The sequence below is a fragment of the Myodes glareolus genome, chromosome 10 (genome assembly GCF_982192425.1).
Source record: "Myodes glareolus chromosome 10, mMyoGla1.1, whole genome shotgun sequence".
NCBI lineage: Eukaryota > Metazoa > Chordata > Mammalia > Rodentia > Cricetidae > Myodes > Myodes glareolus.
The window spans coordinates 47,301,492-47,316,139 of NC_142035.1; positions in this window are offsets into that span (position 1 = coordinate 47,301,492).

A 14,648-nucleotide genomic window follows, 5' to 3' on the forward strand; every position below is an offset into this window, starting at 1 on the left:
TCACATTTTCTTTATCAGTTCTTCAGTTGAAGGGCATCTAGGCTGTTTCCAGGTTCTGGCTGGTACGAAAAATGCTACTATGAACATTGCTGAGCAAGTGTCCTTATGATATGGTTGAGTACCCTTTGAGTATATGATACGGGAAGTCGTTCTGTCTATGTGTTGCTTGTATTGGTTAATGAATAAAGAAGCTGTTTTTGGCCAATGTCTTAACAGAATATAGCCAGGCTGGAAAAAATAGAGAGAGAGAGAGTAGGTGGAATCAAAGAGAAGCCATATAACCCTGCTGGAGACAGATGCCGGATGTCAGAGGGAAGTTTACCTGGTAAGCCACAGTCACATGGCAATACACAGATAATAGAAATGGGTTAGCCAAAGATATAAGAGCTAGCTAGCAATATGCTTAAGTGATTGACCAAGTGGTAATTTAAATAATATAGTTTCTGTGTGATCATTTCAGGAATCTGAGCAGACGGGAAACAAACAAGCAGCCTCTTACAACAGATTGGTGCCCAACGTGGGCCTGAATAAATCCACAGAAAACCTGATAAAGCTTAGAAAGAAATTCTAGACACACACACAGACAACAAAGTTTAGTCGCATTTTTTTTTTTTTTTTTGGCTGGCGGCATGCCGCTGCTCCCTTAAGAGAGATCTTCCTGATTTAGTGGTAGCAAAATCAAACAAACACAAATGTGCAGTTTCAAAACAGTGGCTTCCTGGGCCGTGCTGCCAGCATGAGCTCTGGTTCTTTCAGGAGACTGAGCATATAAATAGGGTTTGTGAGCAACGTGCTACAAACTGCTTAATGGTGCAACGTAGACCCACTGCATACTTGAAACTGGGGTGGTGTGCACAGCTTGCAGAGGCAGTGAACATGCCTCCACCATGTTGAACTGGGCGGAACCAAAAGGCAAAGCAGCCTTAGTCCTAGTCACACTGCAGTTTAGCATTTTAAGAAGAGTTCCTGGACAGGAAGTGGTGGCGCACACCTTTAATCCCAGCACTCGGGAAGCAGAGGCAGACAGATCTTTGTGAGTTTGAGGCCAACCTGGTCTACAAGAGCTAGTTCCAGGAAAGGCTCCAAAGCTACAGAGAAACCCTGTCTCAAAAAACAAAACTAAAAACAAAAAAGCAGCATTCCTGGACAGAAAGGATTTCTGATATACAATAGGACAGATTCAGACATAAAAGACCTCTAAATAAGACACAGTGTGTTTTAAAAATGTAGTCTTGGGAGAGAGAAGAAAAATAGTAAAGAGACTATAAATGCAATATAAAAGAGTACAGACAGTCACAGGTTACAGGAGTAAAGATAATAAAATAAATATTAAACTTGTAAAAAAAAGTAATAAAATAAAAAAATAAGCAATGTAAAGACAAAATATACACAGAGAGTCTGGATTATGTATATTATTGTTCTTTCTTTGAATATTTTTACTGTAAAGGTGCTAAGTACAGAGAGACATTTCATTGTATGGGCTGCTAAGCTAAACCAACCTATATATTTTAAAGATATCTTACTTCCAAAATTTGGGCCTAAGGATTTGTGCTTTTGTTTCCACAGAAGATAAGAATCTGTGGATTAATTCCATACTAATGTGGTTTGATGGACCAAGATCCCCAAAAGGTCACAGTAAACACTCCTAAAAATACCCCCCCCCAAAAAAGCAAAAAACAGTTTGGAGAGAACTATGCCCATATTCCCAAATATTGTTAATAATTTTTTTATATTAAAGGAGAATATGCTACAGAGATTTGCATTGGCATGAATTTTGGTTTGTTGGTACAAATTTAAAGTCAATTTTATTATACATACACACATATCTATTTCTGCTCTTGGTTCAGGTATTATGTTTGTGCAGCTCATTTAAAAATGTAATGTATAGGGCTGGAGAGATGGCTCAGAGGTTAAGAGCATTGCCTGCTCTTCCAAAGGTCCTGAGTTCAATTCCCAGCAACCACATGGTGGCTCACAACCATCTGTAATGGGGTCTGGTGCCCTCTTCTGGCCTGCAGGCATACACACAGACACAATATTGTATACATAATAAATAAATAAATATTTTTTAAAAAATGTAATGTATAATTAAGAAATATAGGTTAGTAGTCATCTATAATAGTCAAGCTTATAGTCATGTTAATTAGGTTTTCTAGCTATATAGAGATATATTTCATTTAGATAGGTAATCTTCAAATCTTTCAAAAACCTTCAAAATAGGGCATTTAAAATGTTTTAAGAACTTAGAACTTTTCATGACCATGAGATACATCTGCCCCTGGCAGCACCAATTTACTTCAAGAGGATGATGGGCATCAAAGAGACTCCTTATGGAGTTTGTTAGCCAGTTGGGCAAGAAACTGTCCTTGCCTGGACTTCTTGATGATACGCTGTGTGAACTTGAACATACAGGACCCACAGAAAAATAATTGCTGAACTTGCCTAAAGGTGAGACCATCCTTTGGGGTTCCTGCTTCATAAAAGAGTCTGCAAGACATTCTACAAAACACAGAAAAAGTAACTGACAAACGGCCAGTATATGTGGAACTGTCTTTAAAATTTCCTGCTTTATGGAAAAGTCTTCTGTAGGCTGAAGATGGATGCTCTAATGATACAAAAGAACTCTGGGTGACTGTCTGAGCAGCAAGATATCTCTGTCAATTCTAGAGTTTTGGAAGTTGTTCACAATGCACTTCCTGTTTACTTAGGTAATACTATATTTTTCTGGAGTCTTTGATGGAGTTAAAAAATAGATAGTTATAATTATGCACCACGCAGGGCTTGGTGGCAGCTAGCTGGAGTTGCTGGCAGGGAGAGTCAGTGCTCAAATGCAGTACGTAGCTGCTGTGGGGGTCCTGAAAAGGGGTTATACTGGTCTTCATGCCCCACGTTGGGTGCCAGATGTTACTGGAAAGGGGGTTGAGGATGCAAGTCAAAGAATCCCAAGCTAACACCAAAATATTTCATTTATATTTCTTTATTATAAGGGGCAAACTCACAGAACAGGAATGAGAAATCCAACCTTAGGTGTGTACCATGGGAACCAGAGAGAGACAGTGAGCCCTAGACAGGCTGATGGCTTTTCTTTGGGTACCTAAAAGGTCATGCCCTAACTTGGTACAACCTCTTAAAGTTGTTGGCTGAAGGAGATATATGCCCAGGAGTGGTATCACTGGTTGAGGTGGACTGATTCCCAATTTTCTGAGAAACTGCCATACTGATTTCCAGAGTGGTAGTACAAGATTGCATTCCCACCAGTAGTGGTCACTCTCTTGGTCTCGTACTGGCTTGGATGACAGGAGCAGAGCAGGTAGCTTGCTGTTGGTGCTCTTTCCCCCTGGGCAGTACAACTGTGGTGGTGTATAAGCAGTCCTGTATCAGTGAGTGTTCTCCCCTACTATACATCTAAATAAATTCTTCTGAACCTCTCCCAGACTCTCACAGGTTCTCACCACAGCATTTCTCATAAAGACTGAGGTGTTAAACACTAGTTTTAACACCTAGTGCCTGAAGGGCTGGAGAGATGACTCAGAAGTTAAGAGCACTGGCTGTTCTTCCAGAGGTCCTGAGTTCAATTCCCAGCAACCACATGGTGGCTCACAACCATCTGTAATGAGGTCTGATGCCAACACTGCATACATTAAAAAAAAAAAAGACTAGTGCCTGATGCCTGATGTGTTGGTTAGGTAGTGTCTTACTACTATGGTAAATAAGAGAAATAGTTTACAAGAAAAAAAAGATTTGTTTTGACTGGGAGCTTTAAAGATCTCAGTCTAAGCATGGGTGGAAGAAGAGACATGATAGAATGTCAAGTTATGAGAAAAACATGTATCTTAGGGAAGCCAAAATGAGAATGCCTGTCCCAGTGGGTTTCCTCCTCCCATTTTATTCTCACAGGTCTCACAGCCTACTGGATGGTGCAGCCAATGCTCCAGTCTTCTCCCATGTTAAGCCCCTTAGAAATGCCAATACAAACTGGTGGCTGGTCTTCACTGTCAACTCTATTAGGCTAGGAACATCCTTTTGTAATTTGAATGTAATTGGTCCCCATAAGCTCATAGGAAATGGCACTATTAGGAGGTGTAGCTTTGTTGAAGTAGGTGTGGCCTTGTTGGAGGAAGTGTGTCACTGTGGAGGAGGGCTTTGAGGTCACATAAATGTTCAAGCCACACCCAATATCTCCGTTCACTTCCTATTGCCTATGAATCTAGATGTAGAACTCTCAGATCTTTTACTAGAACCACGTCTGCTGGCACGCTGCCACGTCCTGCCACGATGATAATGGACTAAACCTTCGAAACTGTAAGCCACCCAATTAAATGTTTACCTTTATAAGAGTTGCCACAGTCATGGTGTCTCTTCACAGCCATAGAAACCCTAAGACATACCCATACAAATTGATGGTTGATAATCATTGTCAACTCAAATTGGTTTAAATCACCTAGAAAACACACCTCAGGCATTATCTGTAAAAAATGTTTTCAGAAAGGTTTAACTGAGAGGAAAGACCAGTACTGAATGTGGTGGTGGTAGCCCATGCACTGGAAACCCAACCAATACACGGGTGAAATCTGGCAGAGCACCAGCATGTATCCCTTCCTCTTCACTATAGACACAGTGTGACCAGTCACCTCACACTCCTGCCACCATGCTTCCCTGACCACTCCCAACCCGTAAGCCCAAGTGATCCATCTTTCCTTAAGTTGCTTTGCTCAGGTGTCTTGTCATACCAATAAGAAACGAAACCAGCAGCCTTAGTCTCTCTCTCTCTTTTCCGGCTTCCTCTCAAAGAGGCAGCTTCAGTTTCTGCTCTCTCTCTCTCTCTTTCTCTCTCCCTCTCTCTCTCCCCCTCTCTGCCTCTCTGTTCTTCTCCCCTTCTCCCTTACCTTCCATAACCACTAAATAAATATCCAACCTCAAAAAAAAAAGAAACAAACAAACAAACAAAACCCGTAGACCAGAAGTGTGCTTTACAGCAGCTCCCAGTTCAATCAAGTGGGCAAAGTGGACCGTCACACTGGGGGCGGATACTGGGGACCAGCAGGAGGTAGGACCTCTGACATATTCCCGTCATGATATGCCATCTGACCAGAGGTCCAAAACAATGGTGGCCCCTTGATCATGGACTGGAATCTCCAAAGCCAAGAGCCAAATGAACTGGTTTTTGGTTTTTTTTTTTAATAATTGTCTCAAGATTGCATTATTGGGATGGACAGCTGACCAATGTAACCTCAAACAGGTGTGAGGAATGGTGTTAGATTACTGAGGGAAAATGATAATGGCACATGACCAGTGGGATCCTGGCTCTGGTTTTTCCATGGTCTCCATTTCCTCAGTGGTTTAGGTGCTTCATCCTGCATGCGGTGAAAAACCCAAAACCACAGGGTCCTCAATCAACTGAAACAGAGACCAAATTATTTGTACTCTCACGTCATTTATTGTCAGAAACTCAATTCATCCCAGCTTGGCCAGATCGCATCATAGGGTGCTATAAGAGATACGTCCAGTTTCAGCAGGATAAAGGGCCCGCTCTCAGTCGATGTTTTTTGCATTTATTTAAAACAAACAAGCAAACAAAAAGGTTCTTCAGAAACACAGTCTCAGTCCACACCCAGGACTGAGTAAGTTAGAACCTGGACTTGAATTTCTATTAAAATTTGACAAACTCAAAGTTTTACATGTGTTCACATATTAGTGGTTATGTCTTAGTTGTTGTTTTAATCTGTTTGCTTTTCGTTTTGTTTTTGGCCAACTTGACACAAGCTTCAGCTATCTGGGAAGAGGAGCCTCGATTAAGAAAATGCCTCTACCAGATGGCCTGTCTCTGGGGCATTTTCTTGATTAGTGATTGATGCAGGAGGGCCCAACCCACTGGGGGTGGTGCCATCTCTGACTAAGTGGTATAAGAAAGCTGGATGAGGGTCTAGAGAGAAGACTCTGTGGCTAAGAGCACTTGCTACTTCTTTAGAGGACCCAGGTTTCACTTCTAGCACTTATATTGGATGAATCGCAACCATATATAAGGTCAATTTCCAAGAAATCTGATGTGTCCAAGGAGACCTGCACTTGAACACATACCCACATGCACACACATACGTTACATAACTAAAAGTAATGAAAATATTTTAAAAACCAACAAGTTAAAAAAGAAAGCGGGCTAAGCAAGACAGAAGGAACAAGTCAGCTTCTTCATGGCTTCTGTCCACGTACCTGTCTTGAGTTCCTGCCCTGACTTCCTTCAGTGATGGAGTGGGACCTCAGAGTTGTAAGAAAAAAATAAACCCTTTCCTCCCAGGCTTACTTTGGATTATGATCTTTTATCACAACAATAGAAACCCTAACTAGGACAAAATAAAACAATTTTTTTTTTTTTTGCTGAAAATTGTGGAGCACACCTTCAATCACAGCACTCAGGAGGCAAAGGCACAAGAACCTTTATGATTCTGAGGCGATTCTGGTCTACACAGCAAGTTCCAGGACAGCTAACGCTACGTACACAAAGAAACCCTGTCTTGAAAAAAACTAACTAAATAAATAAATTGTTTTCAAGGGACTAGCAGTACAGAAGCTAAAATTTCATGGGAGAAAACTGACTGCCCTGGGCTATTTGGCAACAAGGAGCTCCACTAAACTAGCCTAGGATGCAGGTGACAGCCCAGCCTGCCACACCCTCTAAGATCCAGGAACTTGTCTTTGAGTAGACTATCCCAACCCCATAAAGAGATTAGAGTGCAAAGGGGAAGAGGGTGTCATTAAGTCTGGCTGCACTGGATAAGAGCCCTGAGCAGTGACTAACAGCCCAGCTCTAGCCTGGCTGTCCTGTTCCACCTACAGAAACAATATCCCCAAGTGTCAAAAACAACATACCCTGCTCCCAGCCAAACCACAAAAAAAGCTGTAACTTCCTGGTATGTGTGTGTGTGTGTGTGTGTGTGTGTGTGTACTATATGTATGTACATATGTCCACCAGCTCCTCTAAATGCACTCAACCTTCACCCCATAGAAAGGTTGGGGCCCCTCACAGTTACAATAAAGCAATCTCAGCCTGTTGAGAACAAGTCTGTCTGCTTCTCTGCCTCACTTTTATTACACTAATTATTTTTGATAAAGGAAAAAAAACCCTTTTTCACATTGGGGATCAAACACAGGGCTAGATAAGCTTTCTACCAATTGTATGAAACTTATCCTGGGGAAACACAACACGTGCCTACTCACCCCAGTTAGGAAAACCCATGAGAGACCGAAGTCCAACTTGGTGGACCAAAGAGTTCTTATTGAAATCACCTACAGGAACATGGATAGAATTGCTTACAGATCAGAGATGGCTAAAATGCAGGAGCATTGTTGTGAAGTCCACCTCGACACTGATGATGCTCTCAAAAGCTGCATCCCTGAGTATACATGCGGCAGAAGTCCAGTAGATCCGAGAGGCTCCTCTTGTATACTCAGAGGGCCTGAGTCTAGGCCCCAGCAGTTGTTTACTGCTTCCATAAGCTTGGGGTTGAGCCCTACGGAACCTTATGAAATTCAGCTTTCTAGGACAAGTAAAATTTACTTCCTGAGTCTCAGGAAATGTCCCTTTCTTCCAGAGGGAAATGGTTCAGTTCCAGGGAAACTGCCATACTACAACACTAAGTTATATCAACAGTCGGCCCAGGTTTTCTGTTTTGCTGTGCTCTGGTTTTTGTTTGCTTGTTTGTTTGTTTGGTGGTGGGGTTGTTATTCACTATAACTTTAAAAAACAAACAAACAAAAACCTCTAGCCATTGTTATGGCTCATGCCTGTAATCTAACACGGAGTAGTCAAGGCCCAAGGCGGGAAAATTGCTGCAGGTTCAAGGTTAGCCTATGATATCTAATGAGTTTCAGGCCAGCCTTGGCTACAGAGTGAGACCCAGTGGAAAAAGAGAAGGGCTGGAGAGGGTTGTTAGATTTCTGAGGCAGCTTAAAGAGATGGAGGGCAGAAAAAATAGAGGAGTTTGACCTTCAACAGACAGGCAGGACAAACAGCCAGAGAGCAGACTCTCTGCTGAAGGAAACTGAGCAGTCTGTCAGAGGAAAAAAGATGACTTGAGCCTTTAGAGGGGCTGAGGGTGGTGGTGGTGGTGGTGACTACAGCACCTCAGCCTTCCAGAGCCGCCTGCCCAAGGCAGGACAGGCTATCTCAGCAGATTACCAAGCAAGGTGCAGCAAGATTTTAAAGAGGAAACAATTCCACCATTCCAAACTCTAAAGAAGTGGGAAGTGTAGATTCTTTCTTAGCTGATTGCTGTTAAGGAGGGCTGCGGTCAGAGGGGTTTATTTCCAGGTCGTTGTAGAGGAGGTCATTGGTCATCTGTCACTCAGCTGTAAGCAGATGATTTGGCTGGAGTGAAACTGAGAGCTAGTCCAGGGAGTTAGAGGCTTAGGGAGGAGTAGATGTGAGAGAGGTAGAGTGAGCCCATGAAAGGAAGGGGGTTTGGAGTTGATTTAGGGGGACAGTGACTAGTCCCATTGCCAAGAGTGCTGCACCAAACTGGCCCAGCAGCAGCAGCAGGGAGCTAGAGAACATAGAAGGGGGTGGAGAACTAATGTAAAGAATTCTCTCTGGCCTGGGTGAAAGGGATGGAGGTCCCTCATAGCCAGACGTCCTCCGCAGCATCTAAAAGTTTGCAGATGTATCAGTAACAACCAGAGCAAATGGAGCTGTTGTAGGGTGAGGGCCATTGGGAGAGCGTATGTGGAACATTTTGTTTGGGTATAGGGGAAGTTCAGTAAATAAAACATTTAAAAGACAGGGTGAAAAGATATGTATGGAGATAACAAAGAGGAAAGTGATCAAGGGGAGGAGCCACGTGGAGGGTTACCAAAAGCCAGTACATAGAAAGAGGCTTCTGGTTGAATTTTTGTCGGGTCCCTGTGTGATCTGGACCAGCAGGCCATTTTTCAGTGACAGGATCCTGATGAGGAGGTGCCAGGGGATGAGAAAGACAGAGAAGATAAAAGCTGAAATTGGGAGGTCTTGCACAAACCTTTTCTTTTTTGGGGGGTGGAGTATTTGAGACAGGGTTTCTCTGTGTAGCCCTTGCTGTCCTAGAACTCTCTCTATAGACCAGGCTATCCTCAAACTCAGAGATCCAACTGCCTCTGCTTCCTGAGTACAAAACATTCACCAGTGTGATTTGTTCACAAACCTTTTCTTATACCAAGCAAGTTTATTAATAAGTAGACCAGCTGAGTGTGGTGATGCACACCTTTTGATCCCAGCACCTGGGAGGCAAAGGCAGGCAGATTCTGTGAGTTTAATGTCATCCTGGTCTACATAGTGAGTTCCAGGACAGCCAGGGCTATGTAGAGAGATTCTGTTTCAAAAGAGAGAGAGAGAAAGGGAGAGAGAGAGAGAGAGAGAGAGAGAGAGAGAGAGAGAGAAGAGAGAGAAAGAGGGAGAGAAAGAGAGAGAGAGAGAAGGGGAGGAGAGGAGAGGAGAGGGGAGGAGAGGAGAGGAGAGGAGAAGAAAAAAAAGAGAAAAGGAAGCACAACATCTCCTATATTGTTTCGGGGGCCAAGGTCAGCAGAGAGCTAGGTCAGACAATGTTGGCAAAGAGACACAGGCTACTTCAGACACAGCTGCCTTAAGACTGATAAGACAGCCCACAGGGAGGAGCTGGGTCTCCAGAAACCCCAACCTTAACTCCTCTAAGACACAGACTCCAGACTGGCCTTGCCAAGTCCATTCCTGGACACCAACATAGAACTAAAGTTCCCTTTGTCCTTACATCAGAACCTCTGAGACAGTCTTGGGTTGGCCTGGCTCTGCACACTTCTGCCCTTAGACCCTATCTTAGTTAGGGTTTCTATCACTGTGAAAAGACACCATGATCATGGCAACTCTTTTAAAAATTATATTTAATTGGGTGGCTTACAGTTTCAGAGGTTTAGTCCCAATTATCATCATGGTGGGACATGGTAGCATGCAGGTAGATATGGTGCTAGGGAAGGAGCTGAGAGTTCTATCTACATCTTGATCTGCAAACAGGAAGTGAACTGAAACACTGGGTGTGGCTTGAGCATATATGAGACCTCAAAGCCCAGCCCCAAGTGACACACTTCCTCTAAAAAGGCCACACCTACTCCAACAAAGTTACAGCTCCTGAAAGTGCCACTCCTATGAGCTTATGAGGGCCAATTACATTCAAACTACCACAGAGCCCCCCCATCTCAAACCAGTCAGGATTTATTTATTGGTGCAGACATAGCATCATTCCTGTAGGATCCCATCCTCAGCAGTAGTCACATCTAGTCATGGACTACTTACTGCAAATCACCAAAGAATCCAGTTGGTCCTGAAGGATGATAAGTTGATCTAAGTTGTTTTTGGTTTTGGTTTTTATTTTTTAGTACTGGTGAGACAGAAAGGTTAACTGATGCAAAAAAAGGCTTCAACACAGCAATTTTAATTCTGAGTCTCAAAAGCAATGCCCAGAGGGGTGAAAATAGTGAAGGGGTGAATGGCCCATGGCCCATTAGTCCCCCTTTCTGAGTTCACCCAAATTGTTTACAGGGGTTTAGGGGTCCCCTGATCTCTCTTTAACTGTCTCAAGCTGCTGTCAAAGAGCTTCAGAGGAGGGTCCATCCAAGGGGCTACAATAAAACATAACAGTTGTAAAGATCCAGAACGTAAGTCAGGAGGCAATAACTGTTCAACCTTGTGGAGAACATTAAGAGACAATTATTGAGGAAAGAAATTTTACAAGATTAACAGTGTATAAAGTTAGAGAGTTAACATAAGGTTGCAATTGTAAAACTGGCTGGACCATCTCCCAGAGTTCTGTAGGAGGATGACATAACTGTAATTGGAATTTGTTTACATCAGACTCCTGCATAAGGAACAAGCACCTGGAAGCTTTGTGAAAGAAGTCAGGCTGTTGGGCAGTGGTGGTGCACGCCTTTAATCCCAGCACTCAGGAGGCAGAGGCAGATGGATCTTTGTGAGTTTGAGGACAGTCTGGTCTACAGAGTGAGTGCCAAGATAGACTCCAAAATTACACAGAGAAACCCTGTCTTGAAAAACAAAACAAAACAAAACAAAAAAAAAAGAAGAAAGGAAAAAAGTCAGGTAAATCAGCATCCAATTGACAATTTTTTTTAATAATTTATTTTTATTTTATGAGCATTCATTGGCATTTTGCCTGCATGTATGTCTGTGTGAGGATGTCAGGTCCTCTGGAACTGAAGTTACAGACAGCTGAGAATCGCTGTGTGGGTGCTGGGAATTGAACCTGGGTCCTCTGAAAGAGCATCCAATGTTCTGAACTGTGGAGCCATCTCTCCAGTCCTTCTGACAGTTTAAAAGAGAAATAGAGTCCTACTGAATCTTTTTTATAGGCATGTCTAGCAAAGTTCCAAAGCACTGCCTGGATATTCTGAACGAGTTTCCAGGAATTAGTTTCCTGGAAAGGTGAAGGGCATGACACTAGCTCATGACACTGAACTAGCCTGTGGGTCCCATCTCAGCCAGGTGGGAGGCTCTGGTACAAGGCTCCCTGATGCACAGACTCCTCAAATGTTTGGGAGATGGTGGGTGAGGAGTAATTAAATTTGCCTCTCTGTTGTTTGGAACGTTTAGGATGTGGGTGTGACTCTAAATAGTGAGGAGAGCCGGCTAGCTATAGACTCATTTGCTTTGGCAGGCACCTCTGACCTCAGGGAGGGTGGAGAGCTTGAGAAAATGGGGATGTACCATCCAGCAGTGCAGCAGCCCTTCTCAATGCTCCTGCCCATCTAGTTCAGAAAAGGAACCTGCAAATGGAAAGTAACTGTTCCTACCTGGCAACAGACGTCTGATACAAAATTCTGACAGTGAACACTCTGGGACTCTATGCAGAAATCAATGCAGAGCTAGAGACGTTAGCTCCCAGTCTCCAAACCAACCACTTCACATCTTATGATCAGGACCAAGAGAAAAAGCCAAACCAGTCGTATTTGGTATGTGTATTCCCCATACCAACCTCCCAGGACAGGACCTTAATCTCCCTCCCCCTAACGGCCTGCTTTTGAGTCCCTGCCAAATACAGAAACGGTCTTAGTTAGGTTTCTATCACTATGATTTAAAATAATGAACAAAGCGACATGGGGAGGAAAGGGTTTATTTCACTTTAAAGCTTGTGGTCCATCATCCAGAGAAATCAAGGTAGGAACTCAAGCAGGGAAGGAAGCTGAAGGCACAAACTGATACAAACTGATGGAAGAGTGTGCTGCTTCCTGGCTTGCTCCCCACATCTTACTCAGCTGGGCTCCTACACTGATCACTAACTAAGCAAATGCACCACAGGCTAATCTGGTGGAGGCATTTTCTCAACTGAGGTTCCTTCTTCCCAAATGACTCCAGTTTGTGTCAAGTTGATTTAAAACTAGCAAGCACAGTGACTATCTTTCAGGCTCTGATTAAATGGCTTCTCTGTTTTCATTTGATCTTTACTTTCATGGTAGGGGCCTGAACACAAATAAGACACACTTATAAAATCAGCACACCGGTGAGGAAACAGACCAGCAGCGAGATGTCCCCTCTCAGCTCTGTCCTTCCTAGGCTCACCATGCTGACACCTGGCCCCATAGGTCAACTTTGCTTGTTTCTGTATTTGATAACCGATAGATTGTACTCTTTCATGTGTACTGGCATGCTCAACATCACATGTACAAGTGCTATACGCACACCGCTGTGCAGGGCAAATTCTTTCATATTCATTGCTAAATATTAATGTGACAGTTAATGTTTTCATAGCAGTGACAAAATACTTATCTAGACAACTTACAGAGAGAAATTACTTCAACTCAATTTCAGGGATGTCAGTCCACAATCCTGGCCACCAGTGATTCCCAGACTGTGTTGAAGCAATGTGCTGACTGGATTAGTTTTATGTCAGCTTGACACAATATAGTAATCAGAGAGGAGGAAGCCTAAATTGAGAAAATCCTGTCGTAAGATCAGGCTCGGAAAGATAAGCCTGTGGAGTATTTTCTTAATTAGGGATTGATAGGGAAGGCCCAGCCCATTGTGGGTTGGTGGTCCTGAATTCTACAAGAAAGCAGGCTCGCCAAAGTGTGGTGGTGCATGCCTTTAATCCCAGCTCTCAGGAGGCAGAGGTAGACGGATCTCTGTGAGTTTGGGGCCAGCCTGGTCTACAGAACAAGTTCCAGGACAGCTAGGGTTGTTATGCAGAGAAAAACAACTGACTTGAAAAAACAAAAACAAACCCAACCAAACAAAAAACCAATAATATGAAAGCTTACTGCCCTGTATCATATATTGTGATTCCCAGCTAGCAGAATACATCCATTCTGTCTTCCTAACCTTACCCCTTGAACATGATACACGGTTATGAACTCCTTTAATAAATAATCAATGCCTGCCAAATCCATGGACTTCTTAAGGACTAGAATTATAGGTTCATATCTCCTACCCCATCACACCCAGCCTGATGGTTCTGATTTTGGGCACATACACAGGGATTATAGTCTCATGGTTATGTCATCCCTGAAACAATATTAATTATAGACTGTTACTTTACTATTAGAGCAGATACTAGATCTTGACATATTGGTCAGGATGTTTCAGTGGGAAAATCTCCCTTTGAATGTGGTTCTGGCTCCAGATAGACACCAGGTCAGCTGAAGTTCACTGACATAAGGAAATCCATATCTGGAGTTCAGGGATCATTGTCCCCTCTGATCTTTCCACCTGCTGTCTTACAAGCCAGCTATAAATTGAGTCCATGATAGTGTCTCTTTCACAAGGTCAACATGAGAATTAAGAGACCTAATATATGGGAAGTGTTGGGCAAAGAGCCTGGAACATGAACAGGATGCAGCGTAAATGGATTCCTTACCATATTGCTGCTGTTGTTAGTAGCGGAAACAGTGGTTAATTCTTTAGCGACCACATTTAACAGGTCCTACAGCCATTGTAGCCTTGGGCTAAAGAGATACAAGCAGAAAACTGAGCACAGTAGAGCATATGGCTAAGCTCTAAGAAAAGAAACCAATTCTGACACAGACACATTAGACCAAGAACCCTCCGTCTATTTCCCTTAGAGGAGGGTGTCTTAGCCATCATCTCTGAGATAGTACATCTATGGAAAATATGGACCTTAGGGGCCGAGTGATTCTATTCCTACGGGGCACAAGGGGTCATGTTACCGAATTTAAATTTCTGCCTGCTATAAAAGGTTGCCGAGCCTGAGGTAGCATGAGAAGACACAGGTCCCTGATGTAATGGAGCACACCCATGATGGCTGTCTCTTTCATCTCTGACAGAGTCCCATAATGAGGGCATCTAGCAAGGGAAGGTAGTGAAGGGGTGGTACTGTACTGAATTAATCACAACAGGGCCTATTGGGGCTTGCTGGGGATAGAGCAATATAGTTCTTGAGCTTTGGGGAATTCTTCAGAGAAAGTAGACGGACAGGGCTGGCTCTTTTGCAGGTACATCTGTGCATGGATGCTTAGGAAGCACGGGTTCCTCCAGCCAACTGTGATCATCTGGATGCTTAGGAAGCACAGGTTCCTCCAGCCAACAGTGACCATCCTAAAGGAAACTGTTTCCTGACATCCATAGGATGTGTACCCAGACACCTGTGGCCACATCTTGTCCACATCATGGCTATGACGGT